This window comes from Gekko japonicus, unplaced genomic scaffold, assembly GCF_001447785.1.
Source record: "Gekko japonicus isolate JY-2015 unplaced genomic scaffold, Gekko_japonicus_V1.1 scaffold85, whole genome shotgun sequence".
Lineage (NCBI taxonomy): Eukaryota > Metazoa > Chordata > Lepidosauria > Squamata > Gekkonidae > Gekko > Gekko japonicus.
Genome location: NW_015167531.1, coordinates 909332 through 923044, shown reverse-complemented (window position 1 = coordinate 923044; position 13713 = coordinate 909332).

The window sequence follows — 13713 nt, the reverse complement described above, 5'->3', positions numbered from 1 at the left end:
AAAAAAAAAAAGTTTCAAGGCAATAAAGAGGTAGACCTCAAACTGATGCCTGCAAGAGAACTTATTCGTTCTAGTCATGGTGGTGGAGGAAAGTGCCATCAAATCCCATCCGATTTATGGTAACCCCATAGAGCAGGGGTGTCGAACTCATTTGTTATCAGGGCCGGATCTGACATAAATGAGACCTTGTTGGGCCAGGCTATGCGTGTCATAAAATGTAATGCCAGGTAGCGGAGATATAAACTTTATAAAGGACACAAACAGAAAAATTTTTTTTTACTTAAAATAAAAACATGCTTAAAACATTAGCTCTGCAAGCTGCAAACCTACTCTTGATTTATTGACATTCGCCACAGAAACCCCATGCTCAGAGTTCTAAGTCTAGGACTCAGGTTAAAACATGAAATGGCTGAGTGATTAAGAAAGTCTGACAAAGCAAGCTATGATGCAGCAGCAGAACTGGAAGCAGGAGATGGCCAGTTCCACTGCAGGCCTGATAGAGGCCCTCCAGGGGCCTGATCTGGCCACCGGGCCGCATGTTTGACACCCCAGCCATGGAGTTTTCAAGGCAAGAGATGCTCAGAGGTGGTTGGCCATTGCCTGCCTCTGCGTCGTGACCTTGAACTTTCTTGGTGGTCTCGCATCCAAGTACTGACCTAGGCTGATCGTGTTTAGCTTCTGAGATCTAACAAGATCAGGCTAGCTGGGGCCATCTGCGTCAGGACATTCAAGTCATAGAGATGGGGAAAGGCTAGAGTGACACCCAACTCAAACTGAAACCTCTATTGGTCAAGATTATAGGTACAAAATGATGGTGGTTTAGGCTTTGGCATTTCTGTGGTGAAAACAGGACACTTCCTGTTGGAAGAGAGAAGGTTCCATTCTAGACTAAAAGTGACAGAAAGGACCACAATGGTGTGTGGGCTTTTTTTTCTTTTCGAAGAAAAAACCCCACAAGGGTGTTTTTTTTTTTTTACAAAATGTCTTTCGTTGGAAACAACGTTTTGCTAAGGGGAAAGTCTTGCTCCAGAGAAAGGAGTCTTTTTCTTCAAGCAAGGCTTTTTGTTCAGCAGAAGAGAGCTATAGCATCTAATTTTACTGTTTCAAATCTGCAGGCCACCCATTTGGATCCTCTGAATGCTTCCTGGGTCAGAACCTCCCACTTCTATTGGGGACCAGTGTTGCTGCCAGAGGAAGCACCCCCAAACCCAGAACACATTCCACATGATACCAGGACCAACCCAATGACACATTAGTGTGCAGAGTGTCGCGGTGCGTGGAATGCTGGCTGGCACGTCAGTGCCCAAAGGGAGATAGAGTACCCACAGATGACTGGAGTCCAGAATTTAGGTGCAAAGACAGTGAATTTATTCACACCCAGCCACCACCTATATACAGTTCTCAGTGTCAAAGTGCTCCGCTGCAATTGATTCATGAGAGGGAAAAAGTCCACTGTACACTCTGTACATTTATACAACCTCTGGCCAATCAGCACACAGCTGATGCAATCCTCCTGCAATACCTTAGAGCCAGGCTGGACTGCCTCAAACCAGTTATGGCCAGCCTCCTTGCAGTCACATGCTACCACTGGCTGTCACTTTACTTTGACACTAGATCAAACTCATCTAGGCCAGCCTTACCATTATAAGTGAATCATGACACAGAGGTGGACTTCGCCCATGAGCACACTAGGAGCAGCTGCCTTGGGCCCCACACTTGGGGGGCATCAACTGTCCCAGCCCCTGCGAAAGGGCAGGGAATAAGAGCAGGCAGCTGGGGCTCGGGAAGATGGCCTTTGCCCACCTTGCACAGAGCGAGCATCCCCCCTTGCTTGGCCATGGGGAGGGGAGCTGGCATTGGGTTAGGGTTGCCAAGTGTAAATTCCTCCGGAGCGGGGGACTCCCGTCCGGCGTCTGGAGCGTGTGCACCGCACGCCTATCACCCGGACGTGACGCCGCCGGGCATGCTGGGGGCGGGGCCACGACCATCCAAGGGAAAACCATAGAGTTTCCCCTCAGAATACCGTGGCCCCGCCCCAAGCGTGCCCGGTGTGATTGCATCACTTCCGGGTTACGCGCACGTCGGGGTGGGGTTCCCCCTGGGGCCGAATCCGGCGGCGGCGGGGAATGGGCCCCTGGCGTGGGGGTTTCCCCGCCCCCCGGGGGGACTTGGCAAGCCTACATTGGGTGGGTTTGGCAGGGGTTTTGGGGCCCCAGCCTGGACTTTTCCCCAGGGCCCAGAATCACTGCCCCTGGCAGTGTGAGCTTTGGAGGTCCCTAGGATTCTTCTTTGGGCTGGACTCCAAGGTTGCCAGCCCCCAGGTAGTGGCTGGAGATCTCCCAGAATTCCAACTGGTCTCTAGAGAATAGAGATCAGTTCCCCCGGAGAACATGGCTACTTTGGAAGGCGGACTCTGTGGCATTATACCTAGCTGAGGCCTCTCCCCAGGCTTCCCCCACCCTATCTCCAGATATTTCCCTACCCGGACCTGGCGACCCTCAGACGTTATAAGAATAAAAATAAAGAAAGGAAAATGAGGTTCAATCCTAGTTGGGCGTATGTCCAGTGTTAAATGCAGTGTTGTTTCAAATGCTGGTTCAGTTACCCCCGGCTTTTCTGAGCAAGCGGCAATAAAACAAGTACAATCCGTAGAAAGCACAAATTCCAACCCATGGCTCTAATATCTTTCTGCGCCAGAGGATATTAACAGGGAGTACCAACAAGCTCAAGACAAATCCACAATGTGATGTATTGGAATCCTCACTTGAATTACGATCTAACACGCAAGGTGTGTGGCTTCGGACGTTAACTGTTCAGACACCCATGTTAACCCCAGAGGAGGAGCAAGTATTGTGGAAATGAGGCCTATGTTTCTGCAGCCGGTAGACTTTCGCTTGGAGACGACAGCCAAAAAACGTTCTTTCATCTCCTGCCTATAATTTAAAATGTGCTTGGGGAATCTTGGGGGGGGGGAGTGCTGCATAAATGTAGGCAGTTCTATGATTAATTAAATGAAAAAGCACCTTTTTTATTTAATGAGAAGTGCCAGATGTCGGTGCATAATAAAAATCTTTGTTGTTGATTCTGGTCTGCTCTAAGACGACCCCCTACTCTGGAGGGAAAAAAAGCCTTCTTCCATTAGATGCTTGCACGTGTTTCTGCTATTTTTCTTTCTTTAATTTTTTAAAAATCATCCTTTTAAATGTAACACATCCTTCCCCCCCCCATCTCTTAGAACCCAGAAAATGCCACTGCCCAGTTGAATGAGTGGTACCATAAATCAAAATGTCACTACTTAGCTGGCAGAAGTGATTTCATTAATGCACCGTGCCATCCCCCACCTGACTGCTAATCAACCTTCGTCAGCCGGGAGAAAAAGACATGGCTCTTCTTCTTCAGGCCACTCGGGAGAAACTGATGCGACGGGTCTTAATTGCAGTGGTTGTGGATAGGCCCTGTCGCTCCTTTTTCAGTGAGTCCTGACAAGCCAAAGGAGCAGGTGCTTTAACTGCATTGCTGCAAACATTATCTTGCGCCGTGCCTGAAATCATTTGTCTCGCCGAGCCGACAGCGTCTTGCTACGGACAGATGCACCGTGAGCGAGGGTAACAAAATGGAGCACGTTCGTCAGGGCACATAATAAAAGTGGACAGAGCAGCTCAGTCCTCACTGTGTGGTCCTGAATGTCTGTCTTGTGAGACAGCAAAAAAGGTCCTGTTCTGTCTTCTTTCTTTCTTTGTTTATTTAATTTAGAACCTGTTTGTGCCGTCTCTCCCGGGAACCTGCCCAAGGTGGCTGACAAAACAGAAGGAAAACCTGAAACATTAAAAATTCTTGATGAAAACCACCAGACAGGGCATAAGAGCACCTATAATTAAGCCGCTAAAATGAATGCCAGGTTCCAGACTAAAAAGAAATCAACTGCGTGGCGTCAATAACAATCTCAAAAATCAATCAATAGTGACAATTAAAGAATAATTCATTTATAGACAAATAAAACTTTTGTACAATTTCCAAATCCTAAGCAAAATTATCCATACAATATACAATTCATAATCAGGACATAAATGATTTAACGTAAGTCCTGTATATCGCTCACAAAGTCCAAACCACTCCAAAGTGCTCGGTCCCTCCTAATGAGCAGGATGCTGCACAGTGTAAAGGGGGAAAATGAGCTTCCAGAAGATATCGACTCCAACAGTTCCAAAAGAGGAACACTTGAATGGTTCCAAAAGAAGAGCTACATGGGCTTGCCAGCTTCCTCAGTATGCTCCATGTTTCACCAAAATGGCTTTATCAAGTTGGAACCGGTAACTTGAAGGATATCACTGAAAAACAGTCTCAACGTAATCAGTTCACAATATCATTTTCTTTCTTTTCTTTTTTTTTTAAATCCCCCGAGGGATATTTTTTATTTTGCAAATACTACAAAAACTACAAAGAAATATTAAAAAGGGACTGCAACTAAGGATAAAGGAAAGCAAACCACACTAAACTAAAACCCCAAGAGGAGGAGATCTTTTCACTGTTAGTAAAAATGTTAGTACTATAAGTGTTCAGGGCTTTTTTTGTAGAAAAAGCCCAGAAGGAACTCATTAGCATAATAGGTCACACCCTACAGCAGGAACTCATTAGGATATTAGGCCACACCCCTGACAGCACAACTCATTGGCATATTAGGCCACACCCCCATGTTACCAGAAGTGTGCTCATCCAGCTACACCCACCTTTCGCTTCTTATTCTGTTTACCCAGGGCTTTTTTGTAGCAGGAACTCCTTTGCATGTTAGGCCACACGCCCCTAATGTAGCCAATCCTAATGAGTTTCTGCTGTTGGGTGTGGCCTATTATGCTAATGAGTTCCTGCTGGGTGTGGCCAACTTTGAAGCCAGCTGGAACTCCGTTCCTGTGCGTTCCTGCCCAAAAATAGCCCTGTAAGTGTTAATATCACAATATACTTGTAGAGTTCTTGCTTATAACAATTCACTATTTATATGTTATTTTATTAGTTGTTATGAGAGAAATCTCTGATCATCCTCTTGTTCTTCGCTTCAAAAGCACAATATCATTTTCAAAGCGGGCTATGCCTTTTCAACATTCAACATGTTGGTGTAGTGTGTCAGACTAAGATCTGGGAGACCCAGGTTCGAATCTCCGGTCTGCCATGGAAGCTCAGTTTGTGACCTTAAGCCATTTACACACCCTCAGCCTGAACTACCTCACAGGGTCGCTTGAGGATAAGATGGAGGAGAGGAGAAAAATGTAAGGTGCTTTGTGTCCCCATTGTGGACAAAGGTGGGGTATAAATGAAGTAAATAAAGAAAACTAAAACATCAACCCTCCTCCATTAAAAGTCTGGGTTAACAGAACGTTTTGGCCTGGTCCCTAAAAGAGAGCAATGGAGAGGCCCAGTGATCCTCAAGGGGAAGGACATTCCAGAGGTGAGGTGCCACTACCAACAAAGCCCTTTCTCTGGGTGGCATTCCCTGAAAGCAGGGACGTGGAAAGCAGGGTTTGTGCAGCAGATACCAGCTGGTAGGCTGGACAATAGGGGAGGAGGTGGTCCTTCAAGTACCCTGGCCTCAAGCTAAGGTAAGAGCCAACACTTTGAACTGAGCCAGAAACAAATGGGCAGCCCGTGCAGATCTTCTAGCATCAGTCAGACTCAGCAGTGCACTTGATGACAGTTTTACAACGTATCTGCAACACTGAGCGTTGGCAAGGTACTCACCGCTTTCAGGAGTAGCTAGCTGCTGTTTTGCCATGAGGAGGACACAGGAGGAGCTGTAGCTTTTTAAAAAGCGGGAGTAAGATGAGCATTTTGCTGCTGTCAATGACCTTGCAAGACTTTGGATGCCATTTTCAGTTTCTGTGGCAACCTGACGGATACTGAGGAGCATGTCTCCTGGTGTGCTGCTTGAATGCAGGAAGGCACAACCAGCCCCTCTGCTCTACATACTACTTACACTCTGCCGAATCACTGTAAGCAGAAGATGCTCTGGGGGTCAAGATACCAGCTTTGGAAATCCTGAGTTTAAAATCTTGCTAGCTGCATAATCTAGTATATATATATATATTTTAATTTCCATTGCATGCAAATTCATCTCCATTGGATTCAGTATCAGTGATTATTCTCTGGCAGCAGAGGATCCTGGTTTGGTTTTCTTCATAACTCCTCCTGGCTTTGTGGGGTGGCCTGTTTTCCATCAGCTGACTCCTGAGTCCCACGGTAGCACCTTCTGCCCCCTCTTGAACACATGAAGCTGTGTTCAAGCCTATGGTCTTGCAAGGTCAGTATTGTCTACTCCAACTAGCCTTGCCAGGTCCCCCTGACCACTGGCAGGGGATGGGGGCCAACACTGCCAGATGCAGGTGGGAAACTCCTGGAGATCTGGAGATGGAGCCTGGGGAAGACAGGAACCTTCTGCATACAAGGTAAAAGGTAAAGCTTCCCTTGCTTGAAAGCCAGTCGAATCTGACTCTAGGGTTGCAGTGCTCATCTCCGTTTCAAAGCCGAAGAGCCAGCGCTGTCCGAAGACATCTCCGTGGTCATGTGGCTGGCATGACTAAACACCAAGGCGCACAGAATGCTGTTACCTTCCCACCAAAGCAGTACCTATTTATCTACTTGCAATTTCTTGCTTTCGAACTGCTAGGTTGGCAGGAGCTGGAACTAGAGACAGGAGCTCACTCCGTCATGCGGCACACTCGGGTCTCGAACTGCTGAACTACTGACCTTCCACAGCCTGCAGTTCAGCGTCTTAACCACTTGAGCCACCGCAGCTCCTTCTGCATGCAAAGCAAATGCTTTATCATGGAGCCAGGGCTCTTCCACTTTCTCAAAAGAAGAGTTGGGGAGCTCAAGCATGACAGCAGCCAAAGCTAGAAGAGTATGCCGTACAGACACCTGTGTATCATTACTGTCTAATGTAGGTTGCATTCAGCTATCATGGCAAGAAGTCCTCAGGCTTCTTTGCTTCCTCTCTTCTTCCCTTGTGCATGGACCACCAATCGACAATGTCCTGATATGATACTAACCACATGATATTTGAATCAGACTACACAATGTTAAAATAGAGGCTGGTTTCTTGCCGATGAACCAAAGGTAAACCACAGTTTAGAAACCCAGTTTGGAGACAAACCACAAACCACAGTTGTTGTTGTTGCATGATGGTGATATCCCACCAAACTGTGGTTTATTAGGAACCAAGAAGTCATCCATTTCTCTGTTATGAGGGAAAGGGGAGGGGGATGAGTGTACAGGCCTACGGGCTTTAGAGGCTCACGGTTTGATTACAAACACACCACAGTCTGAATTTAGCCCTTGAATCTTTGGAAAGGGGCTAGAAAACTAAGCTTTAATAAATTAAAACCCAAAGAGCCAGAAGCTTTGATAGCAGTGGCCTCCGAGTGGCTTCCCAGTAGCCATTTGTTTTCCATGGGATGGTGAGGCTTTAAGAGGAGATTAAAAAGGAATGAAACTCATGAAGGATAGGTCCATCTGTGGCTATTAGCCATGATGATCAATGGAACCTTCATGTTCAAAGGCAGCATATTGCCAGTTACCAGTGGCTCTAGCAGACAAGAAGGGGATCCTTAGTCCTCTGTTCCCTGCTTATGGGCTATCCAGGAGCGTTTAATGGCTACTGTAGGAAACAGCATGCTAAGCTAATTCCAGCAAGTATGACGCAGCAGGGCTCTTTCCCCCCGCCAGTTACCAGTGACTCTAGCAGACAAGAAGGGGATTCTTAGTCCTCTGTTCCCTGCTTATGGGCTATCCAGGAGCGTTTAATGGCTACTGTAGGAAACAGCATGCTAAGCTAATTCCAGCAAGTATGACGCAGCAGGGCTCTTTCCCCCCCTGTTCTTAGGGATCGTTTGTCTAGAGATAAATTTTTCAAATGATTAGGATGGTTAATATTAAATCTATTTCTCTTGTAAAATGAACAAGTCTTTTTTTTTTAAAGTGGTCTTCATTTTACATATATCTCCTGACTGGGCTGTATTGCAATTATTAAGATGAACATGTTACCTTGCAAGTGGTGGAATAGGCTTTTGCCTTTAAACCCTCATGCCTCAATCTATTTTTCATTTTCATTCTTCACATTGCCTTGGGGCCCTTTGTTATTTTCCTAGCAAGAAGCTTGCACAAATACTCTGCAAGCAGACTGTCTAAATTTCACCCACCTCTTTTTGGCTCTCCTTATTACAATCCCCCCCCCCCCGGGGGGGAGCCTCCTGGATATCCAGAGTTCATTACGTGCCTATATTTAGAATAATAAACCGCCTAGGGTGACATTTTTGCATTCTGCAGCCAGCTGACTCCCAAAGAGGAACTGCTGCTCCAAATATAATTTATTATTCTCCAGCCAGCAGGTAGGTATCTTCGTGTTATGGAGTTACGCAAACCAAATGTAAGGGGTGTTGGGCAATTGACCTCCACAGACTCCAGCTGTCCTTGGTTTCTGGTACCTACCCTTGGGACAACACTGCCCTTTTTGGGTCCCTGCTTTGTGTTTATGGAAGATGTTGGGGATGCTTTTAAAGCACATTATCAGGGTGTGCACATGTATCTCATAATGAATCTGCATTCCTGGGCCTTCAGCCCTCTCCTCTGAGGTACCAGAAGGTGAACCTCTGAAACCAAATGTAGGATTGTCAGGTCTGGGTTGGAAAATACCTGGAGACTTTGGGGGTGGAGCTAGGAGAGGGAGGGGTTTGGGGAGGGGAGGGGCCTAAACCCCACCCTCCTCAGTTTCTACCCGCATAATCTCCAGGTATTTCCCAACCTGGAGCTGGCAACCCTACATGTTAGCGCCACATAAGGGTAACAACAAAGCCTGAATTAAGTAAGGCGCACGGTGTTGGACTAGGATCTGGGCGACCCAGGTTCAGTTCCCTCCACTGCCATGAACCTCAATGGGTGACCTTGCACCGACTATACAGTCTTTGCCCAGCCTACCTTATTGGGTTGTTGTTGGGATAAGACAGAGAAGAGAATCACGTATGCCAAGTTCCTTGAAAAGAAGAAGAGATTGGATTCATACCCAGCCCTTCACTCGGAGTCTCAAAGTGGTTTACAAACTCCTTTCCCTTCCCCTCCCCACAACAGACACCCTGTGAGGTAGGTGGGGCTGAGAGAGCTCTGACAGAAACTGCTCTTTTTCAAGGACAGCTGTGCCAGAACTATGGCTTGCACAAGGTCATCCAGCCAGGTGCAAGTGGAGGAGTGGGGAATCAAACCCGGCTCTCCCGGATTAGAGTCCGCGCACTTAACCACTACACCAACTGGCTCTCCATGATAACAATTGGATACACTAATAAAGCACCCACTTAAAAAAAAAGAAACTCTGCTTGAGAGATGAGAATTTAGAGAGGTGCCGAGGGAGGCACCGGGTTAGCCCTACTCTTCCTTCAGTCCAGCTTGTCCCTTAACCCTGCAGGTTTTGCAAAGATTTGTTTTCTGCCTTTGGAGCAGTACAGTGGGAGAATCCAGTGGGAAGCAGCACTGGTATGACTTGGAGCAGAGGACCAGTCGGTACAGAAAGGGTTAAGCACCTCCCCACGCACTCACAGCAACACTTGGTTCTATTCCCTTTGGCCCAAAGCCACTCTCTCTTTGGGGAAAAAACCACTGGCAGAGCTCCATCAGATGCTTTGCATGTTACATGTCATTAGTCCCCCCCAAGGTGCTCTCTAATGTATGACCTGTCATTTCACATGCCTGCAGAGCTGATGAGGTTCACTTTGAACCGTTAAATGAGTTAACCTGCTATAGGATAATTGTACATCTTGAACTGAATAGGGCATGCTGTATCTTTTGGTTTTTTTAATTAGCGCAGAGCATATGATTGCAGGGTAAATTAATACATAAAATACAAATGCTAATTTCAACAACTACCCAGAAGACTGGGATGGAAGGCAGCACGGTACGGCCTGGTCTCATCAGATCTCGGAAGCTAAGCAGGGACGGCCCTTGGATGGGAGACCTCCAAGGAAGGCTGCAGAGGAAGGCAATAGCAAACCACCTCTGCTTCTCACTTACCTTGATAGCTGCTGCTGGGGTGGCCATAAGTCTGCTGTGACTTGACAGTGCTTTTTACACGCACACACGAAGATATCACTTTTTTTAAAAAAAAGATAGATTAATCATCCAATTTATATGTCATAATCTTGTAAAAAAATAGAGTAATTCCACAATGGTGTGCAGATTCTTATAAATACAGAAACACAGAGTAAAATATATAAAGGGCAGTGTATAAAACATAGTTATTCTCCTTTTTCGAAGGGGGGAAAAAATCCGCTTCAGATGTTGTGCAAAGATTCTGAGATTATTGTTGGTCTCCGCATTTTTAACATTAAAAGTAACCTCACTTCTCCCATACGTGGGTAAAAGCCAATGATTAACTTCTACCAGGGCTCAACAAATCCTTGGCACCAGGTCACAGTGGCAACTAGAAATGTAATTGTAGCACAGAATGTACAGAGTTGTACAGAGAAATACCCAAATACGATTTAAACAAACAATATAATCTGAACTAAGAATTTCCAATAGGTAGCTTGCAAACTACCGGTGGCTCACCAAATGCTACTGAGTAGCTCATGTACCTCCTACCCCAGAAGACCCAGAAAAAGTCCATCAAAAAACATCGTTCTTTTAAAAAGCCTTTATTTCACAGGATTTTGCTCTGGGCTGCTTATCTGAGAGCTTCATTTCTAGCGCTCTCCTAGCCTATGTTCTGCTTCTAGGACTGAATAAAACTTGGTCACAAGTATGTGGTGGTGGATACGCCAGATAATCAGCTACGGTCGCAAGCTAGGAGGATCTTCCCCACTTCCTCTCCTGACAGAAAAGCCAAGGCGAAGCACCTGCAAGCGGGGGGGTGGGGGGGAGAGACTCAGCACAGTCTTACTCAGCTCCTTCTAGCAGGCTAGGGTTGCCAGCTCTGGGTAGGGAAGCACCTGGAGGTTTGGGGGGTGGAGCCTGAGGAGGGCAGGGCTTGGGGAGGGGAAGGGATGGGATGGGACTTCAATGGGGTATTATGCCATAGACTCCACCTTCCCAAGTGACCCTTTTCTCCAAGTGAACTGATCTCCCAGGAGATCTCCAGCCACCACCTGGAAGCTGGCAACCCTATAGCAGACTATCAATATCTGGCCCTGTGGGCTGTATTTGCTCTCTACCTCTGGCCCTTGGATCCTGCTAGACTCCTGGGACTTTGCTTCTCACCTTGTTTTTCACTCCACACTAATGCCTTGGTGCTGGTGGGTTCACTGCCAGAGTACACGACACTGAGACATGATGTTTCCCTGTGAACGGAATGCTGTTAATGCTTCCCTCCACTGGTTTGCTGGTCCCACGGCTGCCACCTCCTCCTGTTGGGGAACAAAACGCCCCATAGGTGGTTGCCTTGGGGTGGGTGGAGGTTGCATCACCTTCCTCCCCTCAGCTTGTAGGACATTTTCTTTTCCCATGTACCCACCTGATTCCCATGGTGCATCTTCCTCCTGCTGGCCTGCAGTAGTGTGGGAGATGTTGTTTTATGTCCAAACTTGTAATCAAATCACTATATCGAAAGCAAAGTTGCTGGTCCCAGCATGGACGAAGGAAGCAGCTAAGCCTGGCCACCAACACAAAAGGTAATGCTTTCTATAAACTTGGGGTTGGCCTTATGCAGAGGAATGATCCCCAGCTAGGCAGGGGGAAAAAATCTAACTTTGTGAATGGTGGTTTTCAAAGCAAGCGATGTCCGGTGGTGATTTATACCATTGCCTGCCTCTAGATGGCAACCCTGAGCTTCCTTGGTGATCTCCCATTAGGGTTGCCAGGTCCCTCAGACCTGCCAGTGGGGAATGGGGGGTGAACTTACTTGGATAGGGTAGGAATGCCAAAAATAAACACAATGTGCTTGCGTGAGCCGGAAGTAACATAGGCACATCAGGGACACGAGGGTAAACTCTGGTTTTTGGGCAAAACTCTATGGTAGAATTAGTTTCTACCATAGAGTTTTGCCCAAAAGCCAGAGCATGCCCCCTTGACATCCCTGATGTGCCTGCGTCACCTGATCTGGGTTGCATAGGCACATCACATTTAATTTCCGCATTCTTCCCTGTTGAGGGGGTAATTTCATCCCACCGGCCACCTGACCGGAGGGGGGGGTCTGGCATCCCTATCTCCCATCCAAATACTAACCAGCATCAACCCTCTTTAGCTTCCAAGATCTGACAAGACTGGACTAACCTGGACCATCCAGGTCACGGGGTGTAGTGTATTCAATTGCTAACATTGAATGCCTATGTATGTGAACCAGCTCATTGCCATCCATCGCATGTTAAGCTTCAGCCTGGGCTAGGATCCTAATGTAACCAATAGGAGCACTAGCCCAGGACGTGTCATCCAATCACCTTACAGAGCGGGATCGCTTGTGATTGGCCTTTATCTCTCCAACCTTATAGGTTGTTATTTGTACAGTGGGTGTGGCTACATTAGCCGGGAATGTTTAAATACAGAGCAGCCAGTGTATATGGTTGAATGGGTTCTGGCTGGCGATTGTGTGTTGGAGAAGTAACGAAGCTGAAGAATAAAAAGCCGCATTCTTGCTGAATCACTCTCCGACGCTTTGTTAAGTTCGCGACTTAACACGGGGATTTTGTGAATACAGATACAAACATTCTGGAAATTTGGAAGCCTTGTGGGGAGGCAGTTTTTACATAATTCTCCCAGACATTTTACATAATCACATAATCACATAATTCTTCCAGACTTTTTAGGAAAAACTTAAATTTATGCAATATGCTGCACAATACATAGTGCTATTTGGCATATTTATGAAATTTAAATTTAGATTTCTACAAGAAAAATTGTGACTATAAGTTGTATCTTAGTTTTTGCCATCTGAGAACCAGGAGGAGAAAAAAAAAGCTGTGAACAGAAAACAACATATTTGATATTGAAAAGCTTTAAGCATTGAAAATATTGAACTCTTCAATGCTGTATAATGATGGTTCACTGCATGGCATCAACTGTGGACCAAATTAGTCAAATTTAATACTAAGCATATCCTTAAAAGCTAGCCTGATCTCAGAAGCTAAGTAGGGTTGGCCTCGGCGGGTATTTGGATGGGAGACCTCCAAGGAATAACAGGGTTGTGATGTGAAGGCAGGTGATGGAATACTCCCTCTAAGCTGTGGAGTCTTGTGAGCAAAAATTCTATCTTGTGAGCTACTGGCATTAAAGTTGTGAGCGAGTGATTTGGCTACTGCATACATTTGTTTGCTCTGGAGCCATCCTTCCTGAGCTAAGACAGAAATGTGTGGGTCGGAGGTGAAAAACTGTGAGCTAGCTCACACTAACTCAGCTTAGAGGGAACACAGGTGATGGCAAACCACCTCTGAACATCTCTTGCTTTGAAAACCCTGATGGGTCATTGCAAGTCAACTCTGACCTGATGACACTTTCTACCACCACATCATATGCAGGCAGGGCTTTTTTTGTAGAAAAAGCCCAGCAGGAACTTATTAGCATAATAGGCCACACCCAACAACAGAAACTCATTAGCATATCAGGCCACACCCCATGTTACCAGAAGTGTGGTCATCCAGCCACACCCACCTTTTGCTTCTTATTCCGTTTACCTTATTTGTTGTCAAAACCCAGGGCTTTTTTTTGTAGCAGGAACTCCTTTGCGTGCTAGGCCACACACCCCTAATGTAG